The 17,163-nt window shown below is 48.7% G+C and overlaps 1 long non-coding RNA gene and 1 other non-coding gene across 2 annotated transcripts; one reads left to right on the forward strand and one right to left on the reverse strand.

Moving 5' to 3' along the window:
• The first annotated feature begins 558 nt into the window (after window positions 1-558).
• On the forward strand, window positions 559-9,841 carry LOC148007334 (uncharacterized). Its single transcript, XR_015650710.1, has 2 exons — window positions 559-620; window positions 5,838-9,841. It is a non-coding gene; the product is annotated as an uncharacterized LOC148007334 (long non-coding RNA).
• Window positions 9,842-15,492: 5,651 nt separating this feature from the next.
• On the reverse strand, window positions 15,493-15,554 carry LOC120100209 (U7 small nuclear RNA). Its single transcript, XR_015655702.1, has one exon. It is a non-coding gene; the product is annotated as a U7 small nuclear RNA (small nuclear RNA).
• Between the last annotated feature and the right edge of the window lie 1,609 nt (window positions 15,555-17,163).

The raw sequence follows: 17,163 nt of genomic DNA on the forward strand, positions 1-17,163 counted from the left end.
CTCCTATATTACCCACCTTGGATTCCCCCAAATGAGGGTCTGCACGTGAGTGTCTAATCATTTCCACTTGGTAGATAGGAAGGCAGGCGATTTCTTCCTGAAAACTAGGATAAGTCACATACACAATTCCCTTTCCCTCTTAGTACCATCACTAAGGACCCCCTAAAGACAAGGATGCTCTTGGATGTAAGCTCCGTTCAGTTATCACCAAATCCTTCGCTACCTCACTGGGGTTCTCGGTTCTTGACATTTGGGATGTGGATATTGCTCGTGGTTCCCATGGTTGAGACTCAGTGGACCCTGTCTACCTGCACCACTCAGCCGACAGCCTGAGATCACCTGATCTGCCCGAATGAAAGCAGGCTGGGAGCTGGGGCTGGAACGGACGGGAGAGAAGGACTCGTCAGACAAAGGTGCCAAAAGTCCTGACGTTGTGTCCGTTTCTTGTTCTTTCTCGGGAAGCCCCAGCTTGCTTCTCTACCCTGGAGCTTTTGTGATGCAGGAAGAGTTGTACTCAGCGTTTAGAATCACTTCCCCAAGGGCAGCCATTTTGAGAGCACACGTGGTCAGAGTGGCACACCGGTGTACGGTTGGGAGCCTGCTCCCAGGACTGACAGCAGGTGAGTGGGGGGTGCTGGGCACTGACATGCCAGCGAGCCATGAAGGGTCCTGGCATTTGGGGCTAAGTCAGGTAGATCCTGCTGTGTGGAGTTCATTGTGGACCTGGGAACTCGGTCACAGGTGCTGGGTTCTCTCCCAGGGAGAAGGCCAGGGCTCAGCTCTATGATCCTTTGATCAGGAGTCAACAAGACCAGAGCAGGAGTGATCATGCAAGCCTTTAATCTCAGTACTCAGAGAGGCAGAGGCAAGCAGATGTCTGCAAGTTTGAGCTCAGCTAGAACATAACAAGACCTTGCCTGAACACAGACCAAAACAAACAAATAAACAACAGGCAAACAAACACTCAATTAATTCCACACTTAAATTAATGTTAAAAGTTCACAAGAAACAAAATATCAAAATTTTAAACTGAGATAGGATTGGCAAGGAGTGCCCAAGGGGACAGTGGCGCTGTGTGCAATTCACGTACATGTGGCCAAGCAGCTCTAAGTACAAGTGGTGGAAGAACCATCCATGTTTGGGCAACCAGCAGTTCTGTGAGTAGGGTGACCGTGAGACAGAACACGGCTGAACCCCACCCATAGCAAGGTGGGTCTGGCGACTTTCCTCAGTGATGCTGTTTCTACAGACCGGGCAGCCCCTGACAGAAAGGCTGCTGCCTCAGACTCCTCCCTTCACACATGGCCAGTCCTCAGGAAAACTGACAGCTATACTAGGTGTGAGCTCAGTGCTGTCACTGCCTTCATGGCACCCCGAGTCCAGGGCTGACAACTATGTGATTGATTGGCGGGGGATGTGAGCATTGTTCCCGGGAGCCTCGGGATCTGTTTTGTCTTGAGGACTCACAACCACAGACTTATCCAGAACACTAGAAGAGTCTGCTTAAGTCGTACGCTGCTGTGCTGTGGTGGAAGGGACAGGGGACGCACTACATAAAGCAGGGGTGCTGTCTTCTAAACTGTAGTGTGTGAACCTCACTGATGGTGGATATGCCAGAGATCTTGTGCTTCAACTTCAGAAACACACACTGGGGAGCTAGCCTGCCCCCTCACCACCACCCTCAGAGTCTCTCAGGCGAAACCTGTGCTTCCTGTCTCCACAGCAGCAGGCCCACACCCTTGCCCTTGAGAGTGAGAGACTGGGGTGGGCCTTTCGGTTAGAGAATGCCACACATTCCACTGAGCAGGGGCAGCGAGGAGGGAAAGGAAGAAGAGGAGGAAGAATAAAAAGGTGCAAAGGAGGAGGGTGGGAGAGGAGAGGAGCAGGAGGAAGAAGGAGAAAGAAAGGGAGAAGAAAAAGAAACAGTGCAGGCCTGCCATCCCGGCATTTGGGAGGCCGAGACAGGAGGGTTGCAGGTTCTAGGCCAGCATGGACTGCATAGGGAGATCTTGTCTCAAAAGAACAAAATTAAACAAACAAAACCATGAAAATACAATGTTATGGAAGTATTTGTAAGTCATTTATTGGATCAGAATCTCACATGTGAAATGTATAAAGAATGACCACAATTCAACACAGCAATCAAGGCAAATCAGGCCCTGTAGTGTAGATCTGTAACTCCATCTGCTAGAGAAACTGAGGCAGGGGATGCACATTCAAGGCTCCTTGAGCTACAGAATGAGTTCAAGTTCAGCCTGAGCAAACTATATCAACTGGGCTCAAAGTAAAAGGTAGAAACAAGGCTGGGATGCAGCTTAGCGGTGTAGTGCCTGCCTGGGTACAGAGCCTGCCTGGGTACAGAGCCTGCCTGGGTACAGTGACTGCCTGGGTACAGAGCCTGCCTGGGTACAGAGCCTGCCTGGGTACAGAGCCTGCCTGGGTACAGAGCCTGCCTGGGTACAGTGACTGCCTGGGTACAGTGACTGCCTGGGTACAGAGCCTGCCTGGGTACAGAGCCTGCCTGGGTACAGAGCCTCCCTGGGTACAGAGCCTCCCTGGGTACAGAGCCTGCCTGGGTACAGAGCCTGCCTGGGTACAGAGCCTGCCTGGGTACAGTGACTGCCTGGGTACAGTGACTGCCTGGGTACAGAGCCTGCCTGGGTACAGAGCCTGCCTGGGTACAGAGCCTCCCTGGGTACAGAGCCTCCCTGGGTACAGAGCCTGCCTGGGTTCAGAGCCTGCCTGGGTACAGAGCCTGCCTGGGTACAGTGACTGCCTGGGTACAGAGCCTGCCTGGGTACAGTGCCTGCCTGGGTACAGAGCCTGCCTGGGTACAGAGCCTGCCTGGGTACAGAGCCTGCCTGGGTACAGAGCCTGCCTGGGTACAGTGACTGCCTGGGTACAGTGACTGCCTGGGTACAGAGCCTGCCTGGGTACAGAGCCTGCCTGGGTACAGAGCCTCCCTGGGTACAGAGCCTCCCTGGGTACAGAGCCTGCCTGGGTTCAGAGCCTGCCTGGGTACAGAGCCTGCCTGGGTACAGTGACTGCCTGGGTACAGAGCCTGCCTGGGTACAGTGCCTGCCTGGGTACAGTGCCTGCCTGGGTACAGAGCCTGCCTGGGTTCAGAGCCTGCCTGGGTACAGAGCCTGCCTGGGTACAGAGCCTGCCTGGGTACAGAGCCTGCCTGTGTACAGAGCCTGCCTGGGTACAGAGCCTGCCTGGGTACAGAGCCTGCCTGGGTACAGTGCCTGCCTGGGTGCACTTGACCTTCAGCTCGACGCCCAGTCCCACAACCCAAACCCCAAATCAAACAGGCACTATCTCAAGGATTGGAATGAACAATGAACGAAGGACTGGAATAGTTACACCTCCAACAAAAATACATAATGGCCCCGTGAAAGTATTCTCAGCCTCACTAATTAGGGAGACACAAATCACCACCAAAATGAGACACCGTTGCACATTGTTAGGACGCCTACTGTGAGCTAAAGGACAAAGTGAGATGGAAAATGTCTTGTTGGGATGAGAGGCTGGAGTCTTCCAGTGCCGTTGGTGAGACTTTAGAATGATGAAGCCACTGTTTTTACTTTAAAAATAGAATTTCCACACAGCCCAGAAATGCCATTGTAAGACCGAAGTGGAAAGAATTCAAGGCAGGGACTGAGACGGATATTTGCACACGTGTACTTCTCAGCTCTGCAACGGCTGAGAGGCAGGACCAACCTGTGTCCATCGGTTGATGGGTGGATACAGTGAGGTCCAGGCGACAAACGGAGAATCGTCCAGACAGAAGAAAATGGCACTTCAAGCTACCTCTAGGAGGAACTCTGAAGGCATCCTGTGGGTGCAGACGCTGACTTCAGTAGGATGGACACATAATTCTGCTGAAACCTGCAGAATAGGCAAATCCCCAGGAACAGGGCTAATTGGCAGGTAAGTGAAATAGGGTTGGGGTGAGGTGGATGCGGACTGGGGAGCAGTTGCTCGATGGGTATAATATTTCTCTTTGAAGTAATGAACAAGTTATTGTATTTAATCTCTGTGTGTGTTATTGTATTTAATCTCTGTGTGTGTGTGTGTGCGCGCTCATGTGCAGAAGTGTGTGTACCACACGTGTGTAGGAACCCAAAGAGGCCAGAAGGGAAGGTGTTGGATCCACTGGAACTGGAGCTACAAGAGGTTGTGAGCTGCCCATTGTGAGTGCTGGGAACACATCTCAGGTTATCGTCAAGGGCTTTTATTTTTATTTTTTTATTTTTTCCGGAGCTGGGGACCGAACCCAGGGCCTTGCGCTTCCTAGGCAAGCGCTCTACCACTGAGCTAAATCCCCAACCCCGTCAAGGGCTTTTAAATGCTGAGCTAGCTCTCTAGGTCCCAGAGTTTTGAAAACAGTTACCAATGTTATGTCATATTGTTCATATAAACAGTGCCACTTAAAACGATCAAGTGGACATTTTGGGGCTTGACACATCTTACCAAAATGACAAGGAAGGCAGGGGTAATACCAGCAGAGGAAACAAGGATGTGAGGAGACAAGAGTCCTGGCTCTGTCAATGAGAGGTGAGGAAGTTTGGGGCCTAGGCTGTGGGATTCACAGATACCGCCCTCTGTGAGTCGAATAAATGAGCATCCTCATTGGCCAATGGTGCCAAAGCAAAAGGACTCGGACCCCAGCGGGGAGAAAGGGCATTCTCACCACTGTATACAACCCAGACAAGTCAGGGCGGTGGCCTTCAGGGAGAAACATCTAGGGTGATTGGCATCAAAGGGTGTATCAGTCAGCTTCCTGAGACTGTGATGCAAGGTCGGAGGCAACTAACATGACAGACGAAAGGTTTACTCAGCTCACAGTTTGGAGAGGCCAAGACCATGGGGCTGGCGAGATAGCAGTAAGAGCACTTTCTGTGCAGGTACAGGCACACGTGCACACACACAATTAAAAATGAGGTCCTTAACATTCAAGACCAGGGCGCTCCACTGATTTGTTCTGGAGAGGGTGCAGGGTAGCTTACCATGGTAGGAAGTGCGAGGGTCCAGAGATGGCTGTGTTTGTTGAGACAGACACTGCTCTGCAGCCCACATGGGCCTTGAACTTGTGATCTTCCTGCGTCCATCTCCCAAATACTGTTATCACAGATGTTTGACAAGATGCCTGGCTTAAGTAATTATATCCATTTAAACTTTTTTATTTTATTTCTAGAGTACCTCTGTGTGTTTATGCCATGTATGTGAGGCTGCTTGGGAAGAGTGAGTCAGGTTCAACTCGAACTGGGGTTACAGCCAGTAGTAAGACATCTGACGCGGTGCTGGGAACCAAACTTAGATCCCTGGCAAGAGTAGTGACGTAGTGACTGTTCTTAACTGTTGAACCATCTCTCCAAGCCCAGCCCAAATAATTACACACACACACACACACACACACACACACACACACACACACACGGGGTATGTGTGTGGTTGGCGTATATATAATATATATTGAGACAGTGTTTCTTTGTGTAGCCCTGGCTGTTCTGGATCTTGCTCTGTAGGCCAGGCTGGTCTCAAATTCAGAGTTCTGCCTGCTTCTGCCTCTCAAGTGCTGGGTTTAAAATGTGCACCACCAACGGGCTGGAGTTAAGAGCACTGGCTGCTCTTCCAGAGATCCTGAGTTCAATTCCCAGCAACCACATGGTGGCTCACAACCATCTGCAATGGGATCCGATGCCCTCTTCTGATGTGTCTGAAGAGAGTAACGATGAACTTGAATATACATAATAAAATGTGCACCACCATCACCACCTGGCCATAGCCGTAGCTTTAATTTTTTCCACTGGTCTATTTTATCTTTTGTGTAGGAGTGTTTTGGCTGAATGCGTGTCTGTATCATGTGTCTGGTACCCACAGAGGTCAGAAGAAGGCATCATGATCTCCTGGAACCAGAGTTGTGAGCCATCATGTGGGTACCAGGAACTAAAGCCAGGTCTTCTGCAAGAAGTCAAGCACTCTCAACCATTGAGCCATCTCTCCAGCCCCCAAGAATCATATCTTGGACGGGAGTTCCCACCAGGTAACTAGTAAATGGGGCTGAAAGAAAACTCCTTGTCTCCCAAGTGCTTCACTGGCTCCCTGCAGCAGCACCCTAAGGACCACGGTGGAGCCTGGACAGTATCGAACCACACCCACTGCCAATGTAGACAGAGTTGTTGAACGTCGAAGATGGCTCCAAGACCATCTGCAGTAGGGTTTCGTGTGGCTTCCATCTTGAAAGCTTATGACAGAAAAGCCCTGGGGTTCTGAGAGGTCGGAAGATAAACACTGTTTGTCGATCACCAGGCCGTGGCTGGCTGTGGATGTTTTGTGTAACGTCAGCTGCCTGAGTCCTTCTGCACTTTGCCAGGGGAACACACTTGCTTTGGCCCTGTGGTGTTCCTAATGTGTAGCAAGGCATGGCTAAGCACACATACAGACAGGCAACCAGTGTGCCCTGAGAGTGGGAAGCATGCAGGAGCTTCCAAGAGGCTTTCTGTGGACTGCTCAGGAGCCTGCAGCTGGGGTCCTGACTAACCAGAGCACTGAGCGGCCTGTTAATCCTGCTTTATCTCCAGAGAGTGCCTCCCAGCTCCACCTGCACCGGAGACCTAGATGACTGTAGTGTCTGAGACAACAACACAAAGAATGTAACACACAGCCACTCAGTTCTACTGCTCCAGGACAGTCTGGGCATCCCGTATGATCACGATTGTGTGAAAACTTCAAATCTGACATATTTAGAATAGCTCCATCACACAGAATTTGAGAAAAGCACAAGATTTCTGCTGTCTTCTTCACCACACCAGAGACAGATTTTGTGACCCATGCACTAGCAATGATTCACGGATTTCCTGATCTATTGCGCCCCCTAGTGTTGCCTTTGACTCATAGCCCCCGGTTCTGAGTGAAACCTGGAATTGAATCTCAGCAAAAACTATGTATGGCTCACGTCTCCTCTCATTGCTTGTTCTCCAAGAAAACTTCCGCTGTCTGAGTCTCTGGAAACTGAACCTGCGTCACCCTTCTGTTTAAAATAGCGAAGGCACAGAGCTTTGCATGTGGTTCCAAATGAAATCGCCCACGTTTTTCACAGCAGGAGGCGGCTAGACAAGGTCTAATGGAGAAGTCGTCTCTTAGTGGCTGAGGGATACACACGTCCCATCTGGATTCCATCATTCCACCTGTCTTGGAAGCAGATCCAGAGAGCATCTGCTCTCTTTATAGTTTGCCCCACAATCTACTTCTCGGTGCATCTGTGTAGGGTGGCGAACGCTGCCTAGATAATTTCCCAAAATAAAGACACCTTTGCCATAGCTGGAGCTCTGAAACTCCACATTTACGTGTCTCAAAGGCTTTGGCACGCTCCAGTGTGAGGCCTGTTCTACACTTTGGGTAATTTGTATGCGTGTGAAGGCAGCATCGTTTTGGGTACAGTTTTTCAAAGGAAGTATTAAGGGCAAGAATATGATTTTAAGTGGTGGGAAGAAAATAAAAGTGTGAATTTAGTTCCAGACTCTAGACAAGAGGAAAGAAGATGTTATATTCCTGTCTGGGACATTGCAAACCACTCTAGGATGGCCCACAAACCTCTCGCCCTGCCCACCTGTTCACAAAATGACGGGGACTCCTCCAGTATGCTCACACTCCTGAGGACACAAAAATCTCAGAAATGCAGTCAAGCCTGCGTGGATAAAAATTTGTGCAAATGGATGGGGTGTGCCAAACCACCCTAGAGACTGATTTTATTTATCTGTTATTTTTACATGTGTGTGAGTGCTTGTGTGTTTGTTTATGTACATTATGTGAGTACAGGACCCCTAAGAGGCGAGAAGAGGGCATCAGATGCCCTGGAACTGGAGTTACAGACAGTCGTGAGCCATTACATGAGTACTTAGGAGACCAGATCTTGGTCCTTTGTAAGAACAATATATTCTCTCAACTGTCAAAACAAAACACACACACACACACACACACACACACACACACACACACACATATATATATATATATATTTTTGAAACTCCAGGGGTTGGGGATTTAGCTCAGTGGTAGAGCGCTTGCCTAGGAAGCGCAAGGCCCTACTCCAGTTCCATGGGATCAAACACCCTCTTTTCACATCCCTGGGCTCTGGGTATGCACACAGTGCACACATCTGCATGAACATTGGGCTGATCTTTTTAAATCAACTTGACACGAACCTTGATATGCCTGAGAAGAGGAACTCTCCCTTGAGGAACTGCCTGCATCAGTTTGGCCTGTAGGCAAATGTATAGGAGCATTTTCTTGTTTTCTTTTTTTTTAAATTCATTTATTATATATAAGTACACTGTAGCTGTCTTCAGACACACCAGAAGAGGGCATCAGATCTCTTTACAGATGGTTGTGAGCCACCATGTGGTTGCTGGGAATTGAACTCAGGACCTCTGGAAGAGCAGTCGGTGCTCTTAACCGCTGAGCCATCTCTCCAGCCCTCTTGTTTTCTTATTCTGAGATAGAGTTTCCCTGTGTAACCCTGGCTGGCCTGTAGACCACGCTGGACCGTGAACTCAAAGAGACCCATCTGCTTCTTCCTCCCACCTGGCATAGTCTTGATTAATGATTGATGTAGGAGGACCCAGACCACTGTGGGCAGGTGGTCCTGAGGTGTATAAGAAAGCTGGTTGAGCAAGCCATGGGGAGCAAGCCAGTAAGCAGCACTCTGTCCACCATGGTCTCAGCTTCAGTTCCTGCCTTGAGTGCCTACCCTGACTTCCTGTACAATGGACTCTAAGATGAAATAAGCCCCCCTCTCCCCAACTTGTGTTTGGTCTTGTGTGTGGTACTTGTCACAGCCATAGAAACCAAACGAAGGCATAGGTAAAACACTTATATGCAGAAAATAAGATAAACATAAAAAGAGATCTCTTTTCCAGCTGGTCGTGGTAGCTCACAGCGGTGGTCCTAGTTTGAGGCTGAGGTAGAATCTTCATTTGAAGCCAGCCTGTGTAATTCATTGAGGCCCTTGTCTGTGACTGCTATTCTTGGTTGTCAACTTGACTACATATGGAATTAACCCAAACTCCACACTTGTGACAGATATTTAGTTAACTAGAACATTTGATGTAGGAAGATGTCTTAGGGTTTCCACTGCTGTAAAGAGACACCATGACCAAGACAACTCTTTTAAGGACAACATTTAATTGAGACTGGCTTATAGATTCAGAGGTTTGGTCCATTATCATTAAGGTGGGAGCATGGTAGCATCCAGGCTGGAGGAGCTGTAAGTTCTGCATCTTGATCCAAAGGGCAGACAAGAGAAGATTCTCCCATGTGGCTAGGAGGAAGGTGTCAAAGCCCACCCCCACAGTGACATATTCATCCAACAAGGTCACGTCTACTCCAACAAGGCCACACCTCCTAACAGTGTCACTCCCTGGGACAAGCATACTCAAACCACCACAGAAGGCTTGCTTTCAATACAGATAACTTGAGGTGGGAAAACCCACCTTGAGTCTGGGCCACACTTTCTCACAGTGGCCTATACGAGGGACATGGAAGAAGGATGCGTTTGCTCTTTGCCTGCTTGCCCTTACTCTTGCTTCACTGGCATTAGAGTCTATTTGCTTGCTATTCTGATGTATACCATAAACCTACTGAGACATCCAGCCTCACGGACTGAACAACTATTAGATGTTTGGACTTTCCTATGGAAGACAACCATTGTTGTACTAGCTGAACTGCAGCCTGTAAGCCATCCTAAGAATTCTCCTTCTGTAAATTTAGATTCATTCTATCAGCTGTGTTCTCTGGAGCCTAATAATACCGTCTCAAAACAAAAGTGATTTACGTTTTCAAGACCATGTTTTTGTTTCTTCCACTAGCCTCCATGAGGAGATGAGTAAATTCCTTTGTGTAGCTGGGGTGAAAGAGATTATCAAAAACCGGTGAGTTTGCCTACGTGGTTGTCTAGCTACTCAGGAGGCAGGAGGATTCCGGGTTTAAGGAATGCCTAGGTAACATGATGGATTCAAGGGTAGCCGGGGTAGCTTAGACCTTGCCTCAAAATGAAAAGTACATGCCCCGACCTGCAGGGCAGTCAGCAGGGGTTGGGGACCACCTAGGAGAGAATGGGTGAGAAGAAACGCAAAGAAGGATGTCAAGACAAGAGTCTGATCAAGGCGACAAACTTTATTTTTTCCCAAGGTTGAATTTATACCATAGCAGGGGTAACAGAGGGAGGGGAGAAGTGGGAACTATCTATTCAAGTCAAGGACACAGTGTTCTTGTGGTCAGGCAATCAGCTGACGTCAACAGGATGTCAGAAAGATCACAGGTTTGTCATACCATTATGCATCCTGACCACCAGATTTGTATTTGCCTTCTGCAGCTGGCTGGGGATTTTTCATCGTCCTGACCCAGTCCTTTAGTATGAAACCAGTCACACTTAAGTCTAACTATAACATTAACATCAATAATGGAGGGTTTTTTTTTTTGGTTCTTTTTTTTTGGAGCTGGGGACTGAACCCAGGGCCTTGCGCTTCCTAGGCAAGCGCTCTACCACTGAGCTAAATCCCCAACCCCATAATGGAGGGTTTTAAGGGCACAGCTCCCACAAGTACAAAATGGGTTGAGGAACATAGCAGAGTGCTTGCTTAAAACTCATCAGTGGTGGGGTTGGGGATTTAGCTCAGTGGTAGAGCGCTTGCCTAGGAAGCGCAAGGCCCTGGGTTCGGTCCCCAGCTCCGAAAAAAAGAACAAAAAAAAAACAAAAAAAAACAAAAAAAACCTCATCAGTGGGAGGCTGGGACCATGACTTAGTGATAGAGCCTTGCTTAGAATCCCCCAGTGAGGGGCTGGGGGCGTGGCTCAGTGGTAGAGCCCCTGCCTAGAATCCTCCAGTGAGGGGCTGGGGGCGTGGCTCAGTGGCCAGTGTGGGGCTGGGAGTGTTTTGAGGGTAGAGTACTTGCCTATATAAAAATTCCCACTTTGACTGCAGAGACTTAACTTCTAGAGAGGAAGGCGTGACTTGCTCAGATAGAACAAACCTTTGTTCCTGCTGTCTCATCCTTATAGAATGTAAGACACAGTTCTAGCCTTCAAGCCTTGGTGAAGGCCAATTGTAGATCACCATCTTGCTGATACTGGCTATGGAAAATGGGAGCCCTGGGTGACTGTGGAGCTGAGCTGGAGTTTGGACCATTAAGCAAAGTTTAATTGGAGACCCAGTGAGGCAGAGTCTGGCTCACCTAGGGACCTTCCTTCTCTTTTTCTTTTTCGTTTTCTTTCTTTCTTTCTTCTTTCTTTTCTTTTTTCTTTTCTTTTCTTTTTTTGTTTTTGTTTTCATTCTGGGAGTTGACCTAAAGCTTATGAGTAATGTGTGGGTGTCTATCGCTGCGCTCTGTTCCTAATAGGACCAAGTGACTTTTAGTAAGACTTGGGAGCTGAAAATATGGACTTAGATTAAGAGCACTTGCTGTTTTGCAGAATGTCCCAGTACCCACATCAGGTGACTCACCACTACCTGCCACTCCAGTTCCAGGGAATTCAATGCCTTCTTTTAGCCTTTCAAGGGTACCAGGCAGGCATGCTTACACACTCCTTCCCAAACATATACACCTAAAACAAACAAACGAACTTGAGGAGGAGGAGGAGGAAGAGGAGGAAGAGGAGGAGGAAGAGGAGGAGGAGGAGAAAGAAGAGGAGGAAGAGGAAGAGGAGGAGGAGGAGAAGGAGGAGGAGGAGGAGGAGGAGAAAGAAGAGGAGGAAGAGGAAGAGGAGGAGGAGGAGAAGGAGGAGGAGGAGAAAGAAGAGGAGGAAGAGGAAGAGGAGGAGGAGAAGGAGGAGGAGGAGAAAGAAGAGGAGGAAGAGGAAGAGGAGGAGGAGAAGGAGGAGGAGGAGGAGGAGGAGGAGGAGGAGGAGGAGGAGGAGGAGGAGGAGGAGGAGGAGGAAGCAGCAGCAGGCTTGAAATTTCCTATCCAGCATCTCCTGGGCTTACTATGAGCTTCAGCCCTCTAGCCTACTACGGGTAAAAGTTTCTGAATGTCTGTCTCAGTAAGCAACTTTGTAAGCAATCCCATGGGAATTCGCCCTATAGCTCTAGAGTACCTGATCCTTCAAGCCAGACACTGAGCATTGAGAGACTATCAGAGCTAAGGAGGGAGAGAGGGAGACTGACAGGAAGAGGCCGGCTGCTCTCTGCTCCTGGGCCATGGTAAGGCCTGGATCTCCAGGTATTATGAGCGCTGCTCTTCACCTGGTCCCGTTAGACATTTTGAGAGGTTCCCGGACATTTTGGAATTGGGGCATTTTCCTCTGAAAAACCTGACTTTTAAAGAAACTTACAACGTGAACCCGTTGTAACTGCTTTGCAAATATAACTTCAAGAGAGACCCCTGTCTACTGCTTTCTATCCTGACCCTTTGCTGACAGCGCAGCAAACAAGTTCTGGGACCCTGAGAAGTGAGAGGGCTGAAGTCAGGGTAGGTGGGGAATGGACTCTCCAATCCAGCCCAGCAGAAAGGAAGCTGGTGTCTGGTTAGCCTGTGCATCCTGGCGGGGTGATTATCTCAATAATAAAGGACAGGAAAAATTTTTATTTCGTGTAAACAAAACAAAAACCCGGCCGTGATTCATTAATGTCATTGAAACGGCATGCAAATGACAGGATGAAACTTAGCAGAGAGCAGCTTGGTGCAAACAACAGGCATTGTTTGGGAGCGCGGTCCTCATTCCTTTCAAATCCACAGACACAATTTCCTGGGTGTATAATTGTTCCCCCCGCCCCCGACAACGAGGCTGAGCCCTTTGTTTCCCTGGCTCTGCTGCGTGGAGCGGGTGCCATGCGTGTAGTCTCCCCGCACAGATGCCGCCCGGCTTTTGTTTTAGAGGCCGAGACACAGAGAGCCGGGCGCACGTGTGCCGGGCGTCCCTGGGCACAGTCCCCTCCTTCCTGCGGGCCCCATTGTCTACGGCCTAGCGGCAAGTCGCTTTGCAAATGGTAGGTTTCTGCAGCTATTCCGAGGAGCTGCTTAACAGACATCACTTGGCTTGCTGAGATCCGTCTCCAGCCCCAGCAGTGCAAATGCAAAGTGTGTGCCTCTGGTCCCCGGAACAATGTGAGCCTGAGGAGAGGATTTAGGCCTCAGAGAAATCAGTGGGTTTAGGCTTGGCACCCAACAAGGAGGTACCCCCCCCTGCAAAAGAATCTCAGTGTGTCCCTGAGTTCCAGACCCAAGAAAGAGCTTCCACACTAAAGCCATCCTATTCCGGAGGGATGGGAACATGGGCTGGAACTTTAGGCTTTGATGTGAGAGGATTTCCAGCATGGAATTGGGGAAGGAAGGTCACTGGAAGCCTGCCCACGGTGAGGTAGCTGCCGCAATACAGTCATGAGGCTGTAGGCTACCGAGGGATGGAGTAGGGTCGGGAGAAAGTGTCCCTGTCAGGCAGCCTCAGAAGAGTCATTTGCACATTCCAAAGTGCTCTCTTTTGGAAGGGTCAAACAGCAGGTTTTCAATGTGGGATCTGTTGTTTTCCCCCATTGGCTTTGTGTGTGTGTGTGTGTGTGTGTGTGTGTGTGTGTGTGCGCGCGCGCGTGTGCATGCGTGTATGCGTGCGTGTGTGTGTGTGTGTGTGTGTGTGTGTTCAGCATTTCTGCGCCCAGTGTGTTTCAGCCTCCACTGTAGTTGGTGTGGTGAGAAGCTCAGAGAGATGTCCTGGAGACCCTGTTCTCTGCTTTGATTCTGTTCTTAGCAGTGTGACACTGAGTACCCTTTTAAAGATTTATTTATTTATTATATACAAGTACACTGTAGCTGTCTTTAGAAACCAGAAGAGGGCATCAGATTCCATTACAGATGGTTGTGAGCCACCATGTGGTTGCTGGGATTTGAACTCAGGACCTCTGGAAGAGCAGCCAGTGCTCTTAGCCACTGAGCCATCTCTCCAGCCCCCTGAGTACCCTTTCTTCTATTCCCTGAGCAGCCCAAAAATTCACCTGCCCTGGGAGCTGAACGGATTGTTTTTAAAAGTTAAGAACACAGAAATTGGGGCTGGAGAGGTGGCTCAGTGGTTAAGAGCACTGGCTGCTCTTCCAGAGGTCCTGAGTTCAAATCCCAGCAACCACATGGTGGCTCATGACCATCTGTAATGGAATCTGATGCCTTCTTCTGGTGTGTATACAATAAATGAATTAAAAAAAAAAAAACCACAGAAATCAGGCGACCTCTGCCTGATTCCTAGTATCCATCCAAGGTTCATAATCACCTATAATTTCAGTTTCTGCAGTGTTGGAGGTCTCTGGTCTCAGAGGCACATGCATTCATGTGCACACATACCCCATACCCATACCCCCTGACACACAACACACACTAATGTTATTTGCAACTAGGGTCTCCATGCTTTCCATGACCTGGGACCAGGCCCTGCATCAGCATCTCTTGACTTAGGCTGCAGTGGGCTGTGCAGGGGACAGTGTGTGAAGTAAGGTAAGAGAGAGCTTTCCAGTGTGTAGCACTGGTGTGGGCATATTTTCTGGGACTTTTCTTAGACCTTATTCTCTTGTGGGAAGGACGAACAGCCTAAAGCCTAAATGCTGGGGGTGGGGGGGTGCAGTCTGGGATTTGAGGGCTTTCCTTTCCCAAGGATGATCCAAAGCCACTGCCATCTGTGATGGTTTATTTAGCTGTCAGTTTGGCTGGACTAAGAAGAAACATCTAGTGAGGTGGTCATGGTGTGTAGGCCTGTGCACAGGATAATTTAAGCCTCTGGTTACTCTATTACTAATAATGACACAAGAGGCTCATGTGTGGCAGCATACAGTATCTCAATCTTAACACAACCAGATTTTTATTTTTTATTCAGACTATCCTACAAAGCAGGGCCTGGTGGTATTAGTATTCTTAGCCCTGGAGAGTGTGAGACAGAAGGATAATGAACTCAAAGACGGTTATGTAGTCAGATTCTGTCTCTGGAGACCAGTGTGGGGAGGGGGCATGCTATGGGACACATCTTTAATCCCAGTACTATGACGGCAGAGGCAGGAGGATGACTGTGAGTTTGAGGATGGTTTATCTACATAGTGAGTTCCAGGCCAGGGCTTCCTAGTGAGACTCTGGAGAGAGAGAGGATGAACAAGAGGAGGAGGAGTAGGGGAGAGAAGAGATGGAGGGACGGAGGGACGGGCAGGCTGATGACTTGGGGGATTAGTATTAATGAGGCACACTTCTGGGAGTGTCTGTGATGATCTTCTCAGAAACAACTGTATTTTGAGGCCTCTGACCTCCCAAAGTCCAGCCTCGGCTTGGAGAGGGTTCTGAAGAAGCTGTGTTTGGGAGCGGCTGGGAGAACAACTCGAAGTTCGGCTGCAACTTTCCGACAGTCTTGAGGTAGCTCCTCAGAGATCTCCAGATAGCCGAGCTCTTGCTAGAAAAAAATTCTAAAAGCTCTCCAATAGCTCACGGGTTTTCCAACCAAAGTCAGAAAAGCTGCAAGAAAACATTCTTGGGTTTTCTGAGCAGGGTCAGAAACCCTGCTGGAAAAATTCTAAGAGAGCTGTAACAATCTTCTCTCCAAGCAGTTCGCCCTGGGCAAAGACAGTAAGGGAAAGACAGTAAGTACCTTTTTTTTTTTTTTAAAAAAAAACATGGTAAATGAATTCGGAGATCTGCCTGCCTCTGTAATCACAAACAATAAATTTAACTGGGTGGGAATTTTGCTCTGCGGTCAGCACTTCCTAAATCTCTTTATCTCCTTCCTTGATATCTTTCTGACAAGCTGGCTCATAGTGTAGCTGCTCTCCTCTCTCAGGTCCACGAAACCCTCATATAATTCTTTTTGCGTCCTCATATTTTGCATAGTTGAGGTTATACATTCCAGAACTCATGTTTTTAGAGTTCTTTGCCACAGCCTTAAGTGCTGTCCTGAAGGTCACGGCATTTATCATTTTGCTAAGGACATAGACACACCCTTGCCTCTTGTGCTGTCTCTGATTGTCGTGGAGTCATTAACCTTGGCCGAGAGCCCATTCCTCTGAAGGAGGAACATAAAGTAAAATGTACAAACAAGCCTTACGCCTCGCAACCAATCAACTCTCTCGGAGGCCCAGGCCCTGCTAGCTCTATTCCAGGGGTGGAAACTGTGTCACACCGTCCCGTCTGCATGGCCATGCAGGACTCGGCACTGGCCTAATCAGTGGACCAATCCCTCAATGGCATTATTAGGAAGTGGGAAACGCACAGCGTAGATGGTAGACGTGGTCCTGAGGATATTCTGTCCTGGGAGCTCTGGCCCCCATCACTATTCCCTCTTCCCTGAAGATCTGCTTCTGACACACTCTCTCCACCGTGGCGTGTTGTCCAAGGACATGAAGCCAAGTGACATACACCAAACCCTCTGAGACCGTGATCACAAACAGGTCTTTCTTTAGGTTCTTTTTGCATATATTTTTGTCACAATGACCAGAGAGATGGACTAACATGCTCACCTAGGTAAGGAGATAACTTCAAATCCCAGCCTATATCCCCAGCCCCAACTCTTCTCCAAGCTAGGCCACTGTCTGAATAGGACATTACCTAGTCTGAAAGCACCTTTGATGTTGCAGTTTATCCGCTGCCACTAAAATTGTGTTTTCCTTCTCAGATACAGCTTTTGACCTTCGCTTATTACAAGGGTGGTGGGGATCCCTTTGGCAATACTTTTGAAATTATGCAGAGTGTTGGGTATGATTCTAGTGTTTGGGAGGTAGAGGCAGAAAGATCATAAGTTCAAAGCCAGCTTGGGTTACACATGGAGTTTATGCCTCAAAGAATACCACACACAGGGAGAGATGGCTCACTGGCTAAGAGCGCTGACTGCTCTTCTGAGGACTTGGGTTTAGTTCCCAATGCTTACAATGCCAGCCTACAATGATGTATAACTTTAGTTCTAGGAAATATGACACCTTCTTCTTGCCTCAGGATCCTGCAGTCATGTGTGCACACTCACACACAGACACACATACCTACATATAATTTAAAAATAATAAAGATGGGCTGGAGAAATGACTGTTCTTCCAGAGGTCCTGAGTTCAAATCCCAGCAACCACATGGTGGCTCACAACCGTCTGTAATGAGATCTGATGCCCTCTTCTGGTGTGTCTGAAGACAGCTACAGTGTAGTTATATGTAATAAATC

The sequence above is a fragment of the Rattus norvegicus genome, chromosome 1 (genome assembly GCF_021556685.1).
Source record: "Rattus norvegicus strain SHRSP/BbbUtx chromosome 1, alternate assembly SHRSP_T2T, whole genome shotgun sequence".
In the NCBI taxonomy this organism is placed as follows: Eukaryota; Metazoa; Chordata; class Mammalia; order Rodentia; family Muridae; genus Rattus; species Rattus norvegicus.